The sequence below is a fragment of the Capricornis sumatraensis genome, chromosome 9 (assembly GCF_032405125.1).
Source record: "Capricornis sumatraensis isolate serow.1 chromosome 9, serow.2, whole genome shotgun sequence".
NCBI lineage: Eukaryota > Metazoa > Chordata > Mammalia > Artiodactyla > Bovidae > Capricornis > Capricornis sumatraensis.
In genome coordinates this window covers 56,716,113-56,728,772 of record NC_091077.1, presented here as the reverse complement: position 1 = coordinate 56,728,772, position 12,660 = coordinate 56,716,113, and positions in this window count along the sequence as shown.

Below are 12,660 nucleotides of genomic sequence, written 5' to 3'. Positions count from 1 at the left end.
CCATTTTCTACTTCTCATGTATGCATATGTGTTAAAGTGGGCTTCCCAGGTAGAGCTAGTGGTGAAGAACCTGCCTGACAATGCAGGTTAGAAGTAAGACACGCTGATTCGATCCCTGGGTCAGGAAGAGTACCTGGAGCAGGCAATGGCAACCCACTCCAGTACTCTTGCCTGGAGAGTCCCATGGAGAGAGGAGCCTGATGGGTTATAGTCCATAGGGTCACACAGAGTTGGACACAACTGAAGCGACTTAGCATAGCACACCATGCACATATACTGAGGGAATAAGCTTTTAAATAATGAATTGCAGACGTCACGACATCTCACTTTAAGTATTCTAGCATGTATCTCTCAGAGAAGGCAATGGCAACCCACTCCAGTACTCTTGCCTGGAAAATCCCATGGATGGAGGAGCCTGGCAGGCTGCAGTCCATGGGGGTGTGAAGAGTGGGACACGACTGAGCGACTTCACTTCCACTTTTCACTTTCATGCATTGGAGAGGGAAATGGCAACTCACTCCAGTGTTCTTGCCTGGAGAATCCCAGGGACGGGGGAGCCTGGTGGGCTGGCATCTATGGGGTCGCACAGAGTCAGACACGACTGAAGCGACTTAGCAGCAGCAGCAGCAGCAGCAGCAGCAGCAGCAGCATGTATCTCCAATAAAAAGGACATTTTCACACATAGTCACTTAGATTTATCCTGCATATGAAAATGAAAACAACTCTTAAGTTCCCTCTGATATCAGTTCTGTCTTTTACAATGTTTATTTGTTTATTTTCGGCCACATCTTGAGGCATGTGAGATCTTCGTTCCCCAACCAGGGATCGAACCTGTGCCCCCTGCAGTGGAAGTGTGGCGTCTTAACCACTGGACTGCCAGAGAAATCCCCGATACCAACTCAGGAGTCAAGTTTCTCCAGGAACCAACCAAGGTTCATATATTACACTTGGTTGTATCTTTGTAACTCTAGAATGTCCTGCTCATCCCAACATTTTCCTCAGTATATTGACCTTTTGGTGAGACCAGTTGTCTTGCAGGAGGTCCCACCACTGTCCATCCATTTCCTTTTGGGTCATTTAGCTCATTCTTCCATCACCTGTGCTTCATATAAACCAAAAGTTAGGTCAAAGTTTTGATTATATAAATATTAAATATTTTGGCCTAAATACCTCATCAGTGGGGTGATCATTTATCCCCCATTTGTCTCCTGTTCTGGTGTAACTGTAAATAGTGCCTTTCAGTGTCAAGAACGTCTTGGTTTGGACACCCTATCTGTGAATGAAGCATCCCATTAGGAGAAATAGAATGTCAATTTGTCCTGCCATTAGGATCACTAAGTCTATTCATGTGGTTAGGTGTCCATCAGAGCTTTTAAAAAGTAATGAGCCCTGTAATGAGATTGTAAATTGACTGATTTTGTTATACGTCACACATTTTACTTTCAATAACCCATTAAAATTTTCTGCATCTGGGTGCAATCATGAATAAACAATTCTAGGGACTTTCTGGTGGTCCAGTGGTTGAGACTATGTACTCCCAAGGCAGGGGACGTGGGTTGGATCCCTGGTTGGGGAACTGAGATCTCAATTACTGGTGCTCAGAGTAGCCAAAAGAAGAAAATGAGAAAACAATTCTACTTTGTTTGACTCAGGTTAAAGTCACTTCTGCTTGTATTAAAATGGTATGAAAAAAATATCTTTGCAATAAAATAATGATTTCCTATTAGCTGAATTCATGCAGAGGAAAAATGGCAGAGGTTGAAGATTTAATTTTCTCTAGCCAATTGCATAAATCATCTATATTGTAAAATGACAGGCACAGTTTTCCTTACAAATCTTTTTCCTAATATTAAATTAATATTAGCTAATTATGGAAAATTTAGAGAATACAGAAAAGTATAAAAAAGAAAATAAAAATCACCCCTAACTACCCTCTCAGATTCATTTTTAACATTTTAATAGATTTACTTTTGTCTTTTTCTCCTATACAGTTTTACATAGAAAATGCTATAATTACAGAACAAAAAGTTTTACATCACATCTTTTCTCACTTAATTTGTTTCATAAATATTTTTCCATATTATTTCAAGCTCTGTAAACCTTTTAAACATGACTACATAATCTTTCATTTTGTGAAATTCCTACTGTTGAACATTTAAGTTGTTTGCAGATTTTTTTTCCTACAGTGAATTATTTTCCTGTATAAATATTTTTCTCTACTTGAAATTATCTCCTTAGAAGTGCTCGTAGCCACTTCTGGTTCAGAACTGCTAGATTTGACTTGATTTTTGCTCAGATAAACTCTTAGACTTTTATCATGCCTCAGTTTATCTTTTCACAGGCCTGATGACTGAGGAGGGAAACAAGGAGACCTTTGACGGCCCTCAGGGGCGATGAGCAACAGCAGCGAAGGTACCTGAGGAGCCCCTTGAGTTGCTGCTCCTCGCTGCCTCTGGAGGTGGTGGGCAAGGACACTCTATCCTTCATCTACACTTCATTTGACCATTTCTTTCTGGAAACTGCTGAAGTTGGACGGGGTCTACTTTAGAAACCATACTGGGTCCAGGGATGAACTAATTGCTCAATTGCTAATTGTTCAGCTCTTTGCAACCCCATGGACTGCAGCATAGCAGGCTTCCCTGTCCTTCACTATCTGCCCGAGTTTGCTCAAACTCATGTCCATTGAGTCGGTGATGCCATCCAACCGTTTCATCCTCTGTTGCCTCCTTTTCCTCCTGCCCTTGATCCTTCCCAGCAACAAGGTCTTTTCCAATGAGTCGGCTCTTCGCATCAGAGTTGGACTGGTTCCGACCAGAACTGAGTCCAGTGTGAGGCCTCAGTTTCTGGTGACCAGGATGAGTCCTGCTGGGACACCCCACTCTCTCCAGAGCCTGCAGATGGCATCCTCAGGAAAATGGCAGAGGTCCCCAAAGTGTAAGAATCCTCACCAAAGTCAGCCTGCCTAGATCTCTGTGGGGCCTGGTCAAGGGAGGGAAGTAAAATTTCACGTTGTTGCTTGCTTTCCAAGACCAGATTGGCAGGAAAAAACAGTTATTAATCCCTCATTTCCCTATTGCCTTCTCGTTCATCTTAATTTGTGTCCTGAGAAATTGCCTTGATATTTGTTAGGTGGGACCCCCAAAATTTGATTGCGCAGAACTGTGGGTTGTATTCCATTTGTGGCTAGGGTCCTACTGACTTCTGTCAGCTCTCAAGGGAATTTCCTGTCTTTCTTTCTTTTGGTTATCTTTGGGAGTAACTCTGGGTCTTGGGAGGGTAGTTTCTTTTGCATCCTCTTTGGGGATGTCTCTTCATCCAGGGGTTGTTCAGTACTGCCAGGAAATTTTGCTATTTGTTCTGATTGAAATCTAACAAGATATTCAAAAGCTTTTTTTTTTTTTTAAAGTCTCCCTATGGTCAGAAGTTGGCCAAATTGGAAACTGATATTTGGAGCTTGGTAGGAACTTTTCTTTAGGCTAATCTAAAATAAACCTGTGTATTCAGAAGAAAAGAAAACATCCTGAAGTCATTCTGGAAGGATTTACTCACACATTTCAAAGGCACACAGGTCTAAAGCTACAAGGTAGGAATCTTTTGATTTCCATTTTAGTTGAAGATCTCCCTGATCTTTTTTACCTTGGAGAAGGAAATGGCAACCTACTCCAGTATTCTTGCCTAGAGAATCCCATGGACAGAGGAGCCCGGTGGGCTGCTGTCCATAGAGCTGCACAGAGTTGGACACAACTGGAGTGACTCAGCATGCATGGATCACAGTATCCCACCTCTATGGAGTGGGTTGCCATTTCCTTCTCCAAGGCAAAAAAGATAGATGGCTTCAAATTGTTTCTAGAGCTGAATTTCTGCTTTAGTAAAGACTCGGTTTGTAAGGCAAGTATGGTTGCTTTTAATTCCTCAAAGAATTGACTTATGACTTCAAGAGGTTTACCCACCCACCCAACTACGTCATCCTAAATTTACTTGTTTATATCAGGGAGATCTCCAACTAAAATGGAAATCAAGAGATTCCTACCTTGTAGCTTTAGACCTGTGTGCCTTTGAAATGTGTGAGTAAATCCTTCCAGAATGACTTCAGGCTGTTTTCTTTTCTTCTGAATACACAGGTTTATTTTATATTATTCTACTTGTCTGATGGCTAAATTAAAAAAATTGTTTATTTATGTTTGTGCTGAGTCTTCCTTGCTGCGCTTGGACTTTCTCTAGTTGCAGCGAGAGGGGGCTACTCTTCCTTGGTGGTGCTTGGGCTCCTCATTGCAGCGGCTTCCCTTGTGGAGCATGGGCTCTAGGTGCTCTGTGTACGGGGGCTCAGTAGTTGTGACGCATGAATCTAGTTGCCCGGCACATGTGGGATCTTCCCGGACCAGGGATTGAACCCATGTCCCCTTCATTAGCAGGTAGACTCTTAACCACTGGACCATGAGGGAAGTCCTCATGGATAAAATTTTAAAATTAAAGCTATAAGATGCCTGTATTTTTTTGATGTTCCTGTATGTCTATGTATGGATGTTAGAGATTTGCAGTATTTTTCTACCTCCTAACAGTATTGCCAAAATTAATTTGTAAAGAGCTCAATTTAATTGGCTTAAAGATAAACATTTACATTAATCAAATATACTCTCAGAAATATAGAAACTAACCTGAAAGCCTCTCAAGTCCATGTGATCTAGGGTAATCTTTGACAAATAAAAGCTAGTTTAACCTTGTTGGTTTCATCAAAAGAAGCATGTCTTTAGAGCTACAACATTAAATATAATGATTTCATTCTACCTGGACTTACTAAAAGTCAAATAAGCTCATGTTATCTTTGTTATAGAATTTGTCAGCAAGAAGGATAACTTAACATGATGGTTAGCTATTTAATGTCTCATGAAATTTTTATGAGTCAACTAAACAGAATTAAGAACAAATAAATTTGAGAAGATGTGGTTAGTCAATGGTATAGTTTTTCCAGTAGTCATGTATGGATGTGAGAGTTGGATCATAAAGAAGGCTGAGCACTGAAGAATTGATGCCTTCAAACTGTGGTGCTGGAGAAGACTCTTGAGAGTCCCTTGAACAGCAAGATCAAATCAGTCAATCCTAAAAGAAATCAATCTTGAATGTTCATTGGAAAGACTGTTGCTGAAGCTGAAGTTCCAATATTTTGGTCACTTGATACAAAGAGCTGACTCATTGGAAAAGACTCTGATGCTGGGAAAGATTGAAGGCAAAAGGAGGAGGGTGCGGCAGAGGGTGAGATGCTTAAATAAGACCACTGACTCAGTGGACATGAATTTGAGCAAACTCCACTCCAGGAGATAGTGGAAGACAGAGGAGCCTGGTGTGCTGCAGTCCATGAGGTTGCCAGGAGTTGGACACAACTTATTGACTGAACACAACAACAACAAATTTGGAAATTCCCTGGTGGTTCTGTGGTTATGGTTCTATACTTTCACTTTGGGAGGCACAGGTTTGATCCTTGGTTGGGGAACTAAGATCCTATAAGCTGCGTGGTCCAGCAAAAAAAGCAAAGCAAAACAAAACAAACAAAAACCCAAGTAAATTAAATAGATACATGTAAGGTTAAAGCTTATGAACAAACTTTTCAATAATAATAATGTTTTAAGATATGTTTACTTAGACATAATTTCCAAAATATTTTTCATAACTTGAAGCCTTAAAGTTATACTGAGATCAGTTAAATGATGGGTGTTCATTGAATATCCAAATCATTTCTGAATAAGATAAAACAGTGAAACATAAATTACTGACATAGATTTATCTACTTTTGACTTCCTTTTACAGAGGAGCTAAAAATACTCGGATCTATTAGTAAACATGTTCTGTAATACATTGAACATTTTACCATGAGGAAGACTATACTTCTAGAAATTGTGAAATTTATTTTTGAATATGACAATCCACAGAATGCTACTATAACAGTCCACAGTTGCTTACTTCTTTTTTTTGTTGTTGTTGTGTTTTGGGTGTTGGAGAAGACTCTTGAGAGTCCCTTGGACTGCAAGGAGATCCAACCAGTCCATCCTGAAGGAGATCAGTCCGGGTGTTCTTTGGAAGGACTGATGCTGTACCTGAAGCTCCAGTACTTTGGCCACCTCATTCGAAGAGTTGACTCATTGGGAAAGACTCTGATGCTGGGAGGGATTGGGGGCAGGAGGAGAAGGGGACGACCGAGGATGAGATGGCTGGATGGCATCACCGACTCGATGGACACGAGTCTGGGTGAACTCTGGGAGTTGGTGATGGACAGGGAGGCCTGGCGTGCTGTGATTCATGGTGTCGCAGAGTCGGACACGACTGAGCGACTGAACTGAACTGAACTGTGTTTTTTCTTTTTTTAATATAAATTTATTTATTTTAATTGGAGGTTAATTACTTTACTTTTTTATTTTCATTAAGAATAAAGAATTCTAAGAGTCAAGGTTTCTAATCAATATTTGTAATTAAAACTTAGAAAAATAAGAGTTGAAGGAAACAATTGTGTGAAAATTACATGAAGAAAGTAAAATGACTGGTTGTTTGAGAATGAGGAAGAGAAAAAAACATAGGACAAAACCGGAATAGATGTAAAAAAAGTTGTAAAAGGTTTGTGGAAAAGGATTTTATGTATGGTCAAGCTGACTAAAATGAGAATGGATTTATTTAGATTTGTAAAGAATGAGTTTTAATATCAGAAGTACACAGGTACAGGAGTAGAATTTGGCTTTATCTATGTAAAAGGACAAATTTGTCTTGGAATGTTGGTCTGCTTTGGACTGTGAAAGTTTGTCGTTGAACTTTTTGGGTAATCTACCTGGAAAGTAAAGATTTGGTCTCTTCCAAACTAATGTATTGTGCTTTATTTTGTCTTTATCAGCACTTTGATTACATAAGAAAACCCTGTCTTCTCAATATTAAAATATCTAAGTTTTGTTCATAGCTATGTAATCTTCTGTTTGCCTTTAAAATCTTCTATTGTCAACTTAAATGGATAATTAAGTATTATTTCATAATGATCTGAGATCCTATTTAGTCAAATGTTCAAACATTTTGACAACTTCCCCAAATAAAATTATGAATGCAGTCTTTTTGACTTCAAAATACCTTTGAAATTTCCCAGAGGAAGCGTGGAAAATCTCAAAGAATTCGTCTCTCACCTTGTGAAAGAGAGTTGTTAAATTAATTATGTTTACTTGGTATGCTAAATTATGCGGGATGCATTATCAAGTAGTAAGTGATGACAAACCTTCTTCAGTTCTATGTTTTTGGGTATATATGAGAATATGCTTAGAATCTTATGCCTAAGATTTGACCAGATACTTTTAGGGAACTCAGGTTGACTCTATGGAGCCAATAAAAGCTCCTTGGAAAAACTGACCTTGTACCTTGCTTAAGGCTTTCTGGAAGCCCTACCAGGTAAATAAAGAAGGCTACTTTCAGAAAGGTCCAGAACCTCAGGATACTTTAAAAAAGAGAGGAATTCAGTCACCTCTTTAAATATACCGGGTGAAGTCTAATGTTGAGTTTTTGATTTGGTTTCTTAGCCTGGAAAGGCTTTTAAAAGTCCAATCTAAGATTCCTTATGAAAAAGTACCAGCAAAGCAGATTTAAAGAGAATCTATGTGGTCAATCACTAGTCTTGCTGCATTCACATAAATAATCAGGCCAAATTTAATGAGACTAAACACTTGCAGACAAATTTGTCTTATAGTGATTATCTTTGAGAGAAACGAGAGTGATTGTAGAGGAAATAATTATGCTTCATAGAAAATGATAACACAACCCTATGGATAGTAGGTTCTAGTGCTGTTCATTGTCTTTGAGGTTTTGTTACATACCTGTAAATCAACTGCATCCTGAGTTCTAGTTTCCTCAAATATCAGCTACAACTCTTCAAACTAATGTTTCCAATTTTCTCCCACATTTCTGATTTGGAATCATTAAGAACAAAGACTGCCTTTGAACCTCTTTGGAAGGGATCATCCTAGGTCCTCCTCACTACCCAGATGGCAGTCAAAGTTCAGGGACTTGAACCCTGGATCTACAACCTCTAATTAAAAAGGGCTTCTCTAGGCTCTTGGAATGGCACACCAGCTGGAGATCTAAAATTAAAATTATCTGGGGAGGTTCCTTTCCAGAAGCCGGTGACATCTTGAGGTGACCAGCTCTCTCAAGATCACAGTTCAAGATCTTAATCTCCAGTGTGAAAGCTTTATTCCTTTTTTTTTTTAAAATTACTTGCTTTCCTTCTCTGTTAATGCACTGGAAGACAGTATTCCTTAACTCTGGCAACTATCACAAAATCTATTGATAAGGCAATAGCTACATGACAGAAGTTCCTGGATTTTCTTGTGAAGGTAGTCTTAGATAATAGAACTGCTTTATATTACTTGTTGGCTGAACAAGGAGTCTATGTCATAGTAAATATCTCCTGTTGTCTCTAGACCAACACCTTTGGTGTTGTAACAAATACAAGAAATTAACAAATAAGCCACTTGGCTAAAACAGGTTGATGCCTTTTCAGGTACATTCTTTGATTTATTAGATACCGACTGGTGTGGCTCATGGGGTCCCTGGCTAAGGAGTATACTTAAGTCTCTTGGTATTATCCTCTTACTCTCCAGGTAGTCTCCCTGGTGTGCTGTGCTTTGCTGCACTTAGTCACTCAGTCGTGTCCAACTCTTTGCAATCCTATGGATTGTGGCCCACCAGGCTTCTCTGTCCATGGGGATTCTCCAGGCAAGGATACTGGAGTGGGTTGCTATGCCCTCCTCCAGGGGATCTTCCCAACCCAGGGATCGAACCCAAGTCTCCCACATTGCAGGCGGATTCTTTACTATCTGAGCCACCAGGGAAGCCCAAGAATGCTGAAGTGGGTAGCCTATCCCTTCTCCAGGGGATCTTCCTGATCCAGGAATTGAACTGGGGTCTCCTGAAATGCAGGGGGATTCTTTACTAGCTGAACTTCTATCAAAGTTCTTACACGTGTGTTTATAGCCATCAGCAGTCCATCAGATTTTTTTTCCCTGCACTTGGAGAAACAAAAGCCAGATGAACAACAAAAGCAGTTCTTCTGTGGATCTGACATAATCTGTGAGTTTCACAATGAGACAAGAATGATTTAACTTTGATGGTGACCGATAGGGACACTAATGGCAACTGTTTGGTTAGTCTCTCATGTGTGAGAGGATGGCAAAAAGAGGGGCTTGTTAAATTAATTATACAAGGATGCTGTTAAATGGGTGTGGCTTTAGTGCCATGGGGGCCTATGTCAGCAAGTCAGAGTCTAAGCCTGTAAATGTCTCACGGTCACAAAATCAAAAACTCCTAAGGCTGAGGAATCACAAACAGCTAGGCTTTGAGCTATTAGCCAAACAGTGATTGCCTTACTTTGCTTCTGTCTCTTCTTTATAAAAGCCTCTGCCCTTGGGACTTCCCTGGTAGTTCAGTGGTTAATAAGACTTCACCTTCTGATGCAGGAGGTGTGGGGTTGATCCCTGGGAGTTAAGATCCCACATGCCTCATGGCCAGAAAAACCAAAAGGTAAAACAGAAGTAACACTGTAACAAATTCAAGAAAGCCTTTAGAAACAGTCCACATTAAAAAAAAAAAATCTAAAAGAATTGTCTCCACAAACTCATGTTGGTGGAGCACTCCTAACCACTTCTGGATTGATGCTGCCTGATTCAAATCAGTTTTGCTCATATAAACTCCTAAAATTAAAAAGAAAAATCATCTCCTTAAAATAAATTATTGGGTTGAAAGTAATGAATTTTTTTTTCATTTATTTTCCCCATGATTATCAAGGTAAGATAAGTTTATCATAGTCAAGTAAAATATAATGAAACTTGGAAGGAAAAAATAGTCTTTCAGAGTCTTCCACCTGGGGGCAACTCATGTTAATGTTTTGACATGATTTCTTCTGATTCATGTGGTTATTTTCTCTTCTAGTAAAGTTCAAGGATATGAACATTTTTAAGGCTTTGGATAATACTGCCAAAATTGCTTTCCGTTTATCAGTGTGTCCTCTTTCTGGGGGTAAGTTGTGACTGTCCTAAAAAAAACCCACGAACATCTAAAAATGATCAAATAAGCATGATTGTTTCCAAACTTCCATGATTTTGATCTAGCTCTCTAAAAGTCTGTTTGTGAACATGGGAATGGGCATAAAAATGTACAAAACAAATGTTACTTGGAATACTCATTGCCAGCTTTTGATTTTTTCACATAACTAAAGATTCATTTTTCATAGTCAGGATCCTATCCAATTCCATTGTGTTCATAATTCTAACTTAATTTAAGCTTAACACATTTTCAGTGTGGTACAAGTACAATTGTGCAAAATGCATCAACATATACACTCTGGAGAAGTCTACCCTTTTGAAAGGCTAACTTTTTAATTAATTAATTTATTTGTTTTTAATTTTAAAATCTTTAATTCTTACATGCGTTCCCAAACATGAACCCCCCCCCCCACCTCCCTCCCCATAACATCTCTGTGGGTCATCCCCATGCACCAGCCCCAAGCATGCTGTATCCTGCGTCAGACATAGACTGGCGATTCAATTCTTACATGATAGTATACATGTTAGAATGAGAAAGGCTAACTTTTTAATGGTATTTATCCCACAGGCAGTGGGAAATACCTGTTTAACAGGTAGTCATGGAGAAGGTGATGGCTCCCCACTCTTGCCTGGAAAATCCCATGGACGGAGGAGCCTGGTGGGCTGCAGTCCATGGGGTCGTGAAGAGTCAGACACGACTGAGCGACTTCCCTTTCTCTTTTCACTTTCATGCCTTGGAGAAGGAAATGGCAACCCACTCCAGTGTTTTTGCCTGGAGAGTCCCAGGGACGGGGGAGCCTGGTGGGCTGCCGTCTATGGGGTCACACAGAGTCGGACATGACTGAAACGACTTAGCAGCAGCAGCAGCAGCATGGAAATCCACTCTGTTCCTTCTGGATAAAGATAGGCTGGCAGACATTTACTAATAGCTTGTTTCCTAGCAGGAATAGGGGAAAATGTTCTCCTAGTTAGGTCTTCCCAGTCTTTTTCATGGCATGGTACCCTTGGGAATTAATGATGCTTGTTCTTTACTCTGGAGGAAATAAATGAGGCTGATGTAATCCAGGGTGACTACCTGGAAGCCTGGGGTCCCACTGGCCTGTCCTGAGGACTGAGGGCTCCATGCTCTAGGGTCCTGTCATCTGTTCATGACATGTCACGGCCAGCTCTGCGTCCGAGGGCCTCTACAGTCATGTATCATTTGATATTATGAAGGCATATCTTTCTTCCTTTCTTTCCTATTTTTCAGAGATTTATTTCTGAATTTATTTTGGCTGTGGTGGGTCTTCGGTGCTACACAGGCACCTTCTCTGGTTGCGGCGAGCAGGGGCTGCTCTGTGTTGTAGTGTGTGGGCATCTCATTGCAGTGGCTTCTTGTGGAGCGTGAGCTCCAGGAGCATGGTCTTCAGCACTGCAGCACTTGGGCTCAGCAGTTGTGGCGCACTGGGTTAGCTGCTCCCCAGCATGTGGGATCTTCTAGGATCAAGGATCGAATCAGTGTCCTGTGTGTTGCAAGGCAGATTCTTAACCCCTGGACCACCCGGGAAGCCTTCTTTCTTATTTTAAAATCTTGTTTCTCCCTCTCTGTGTGTTGGTATATGTGTGCTTATGTGTGTGTGTTTAATCTATTCCTTGCGTTGATTATGCAAAGACCTTATAACTGGGAACCCCTGCCTTAGTAGAAACGTAGATGTTTTTCTGCTAACTTTTTGATTCTACCTCTGCAAAATATGCTTAGCTCCTGTTCCCAAAGTTTTATTTATTTGATTTCTCTCAGCTGGAAGTTATCCTGATTACTGAGTTCTATTAAATATCAGGAAAGTGAAAGTCACTCAGTCGTGTCTGACTCTTGGTAACCCCATGGACTATACAGTCCATGGAATTTTCCAGGCCAGAATACTGGAGTGGGTAGCCTTTCCCTTCTCCAAGGGATCTTCCCAACCCAGGGATTGAACCCAGGTCTCCTGCACTCCAGGCAGATTCTTTACCAGCTGAGCCACAAGGGAAGCCCGGGCACTTTGATAAAAACTAGGAATAGAAGAATGGTCCGCACAGCTTGTGACTCTGAGTGTTCACAGTTTGGTGGAGGGGAACACAGGAGTGGTGAGAGAAAACAAGAAGTAGTTAATGGCAGTTGGTCCAAAGGCCCAGGGCTCCTCCCCGGGGCAGATGGGAAGGCTTCCCAGGAGCTATAACGTTTGAGCTGTGACTTGAAGGATGAATGAAAGTTTGACATCCTAATCAGGAAATAGAGTTTGTATTGGATAGGAGACAGAAATCCATGGTTTTGAGAAATAACTGAGCTGAGAGTATGCCTGGAACACCAATTCCAGGTGGCTCCTGAAAGAGAGACAAGGGTCAGTCTAGAGAGGAAGGCAGGGTTCGGTTTTGAGGAACTTTGTTTGCTGCATGAAGTGTTAGGACTTTTCAGGTTTGTGCTTTGGAAGCATCACTCTGGCATCTGTGTGGACGTTGGACTTCTGGATGGTGATGAGGTCAGCAGGAGGCTGCCACAGTTCTGAAAACGGAAGTGACAAGGGCTTGACCTTGGGCTGGCTGGGTGCGGGTGGACGGAAGAAAGTAGTGGTGACAAAGCCCA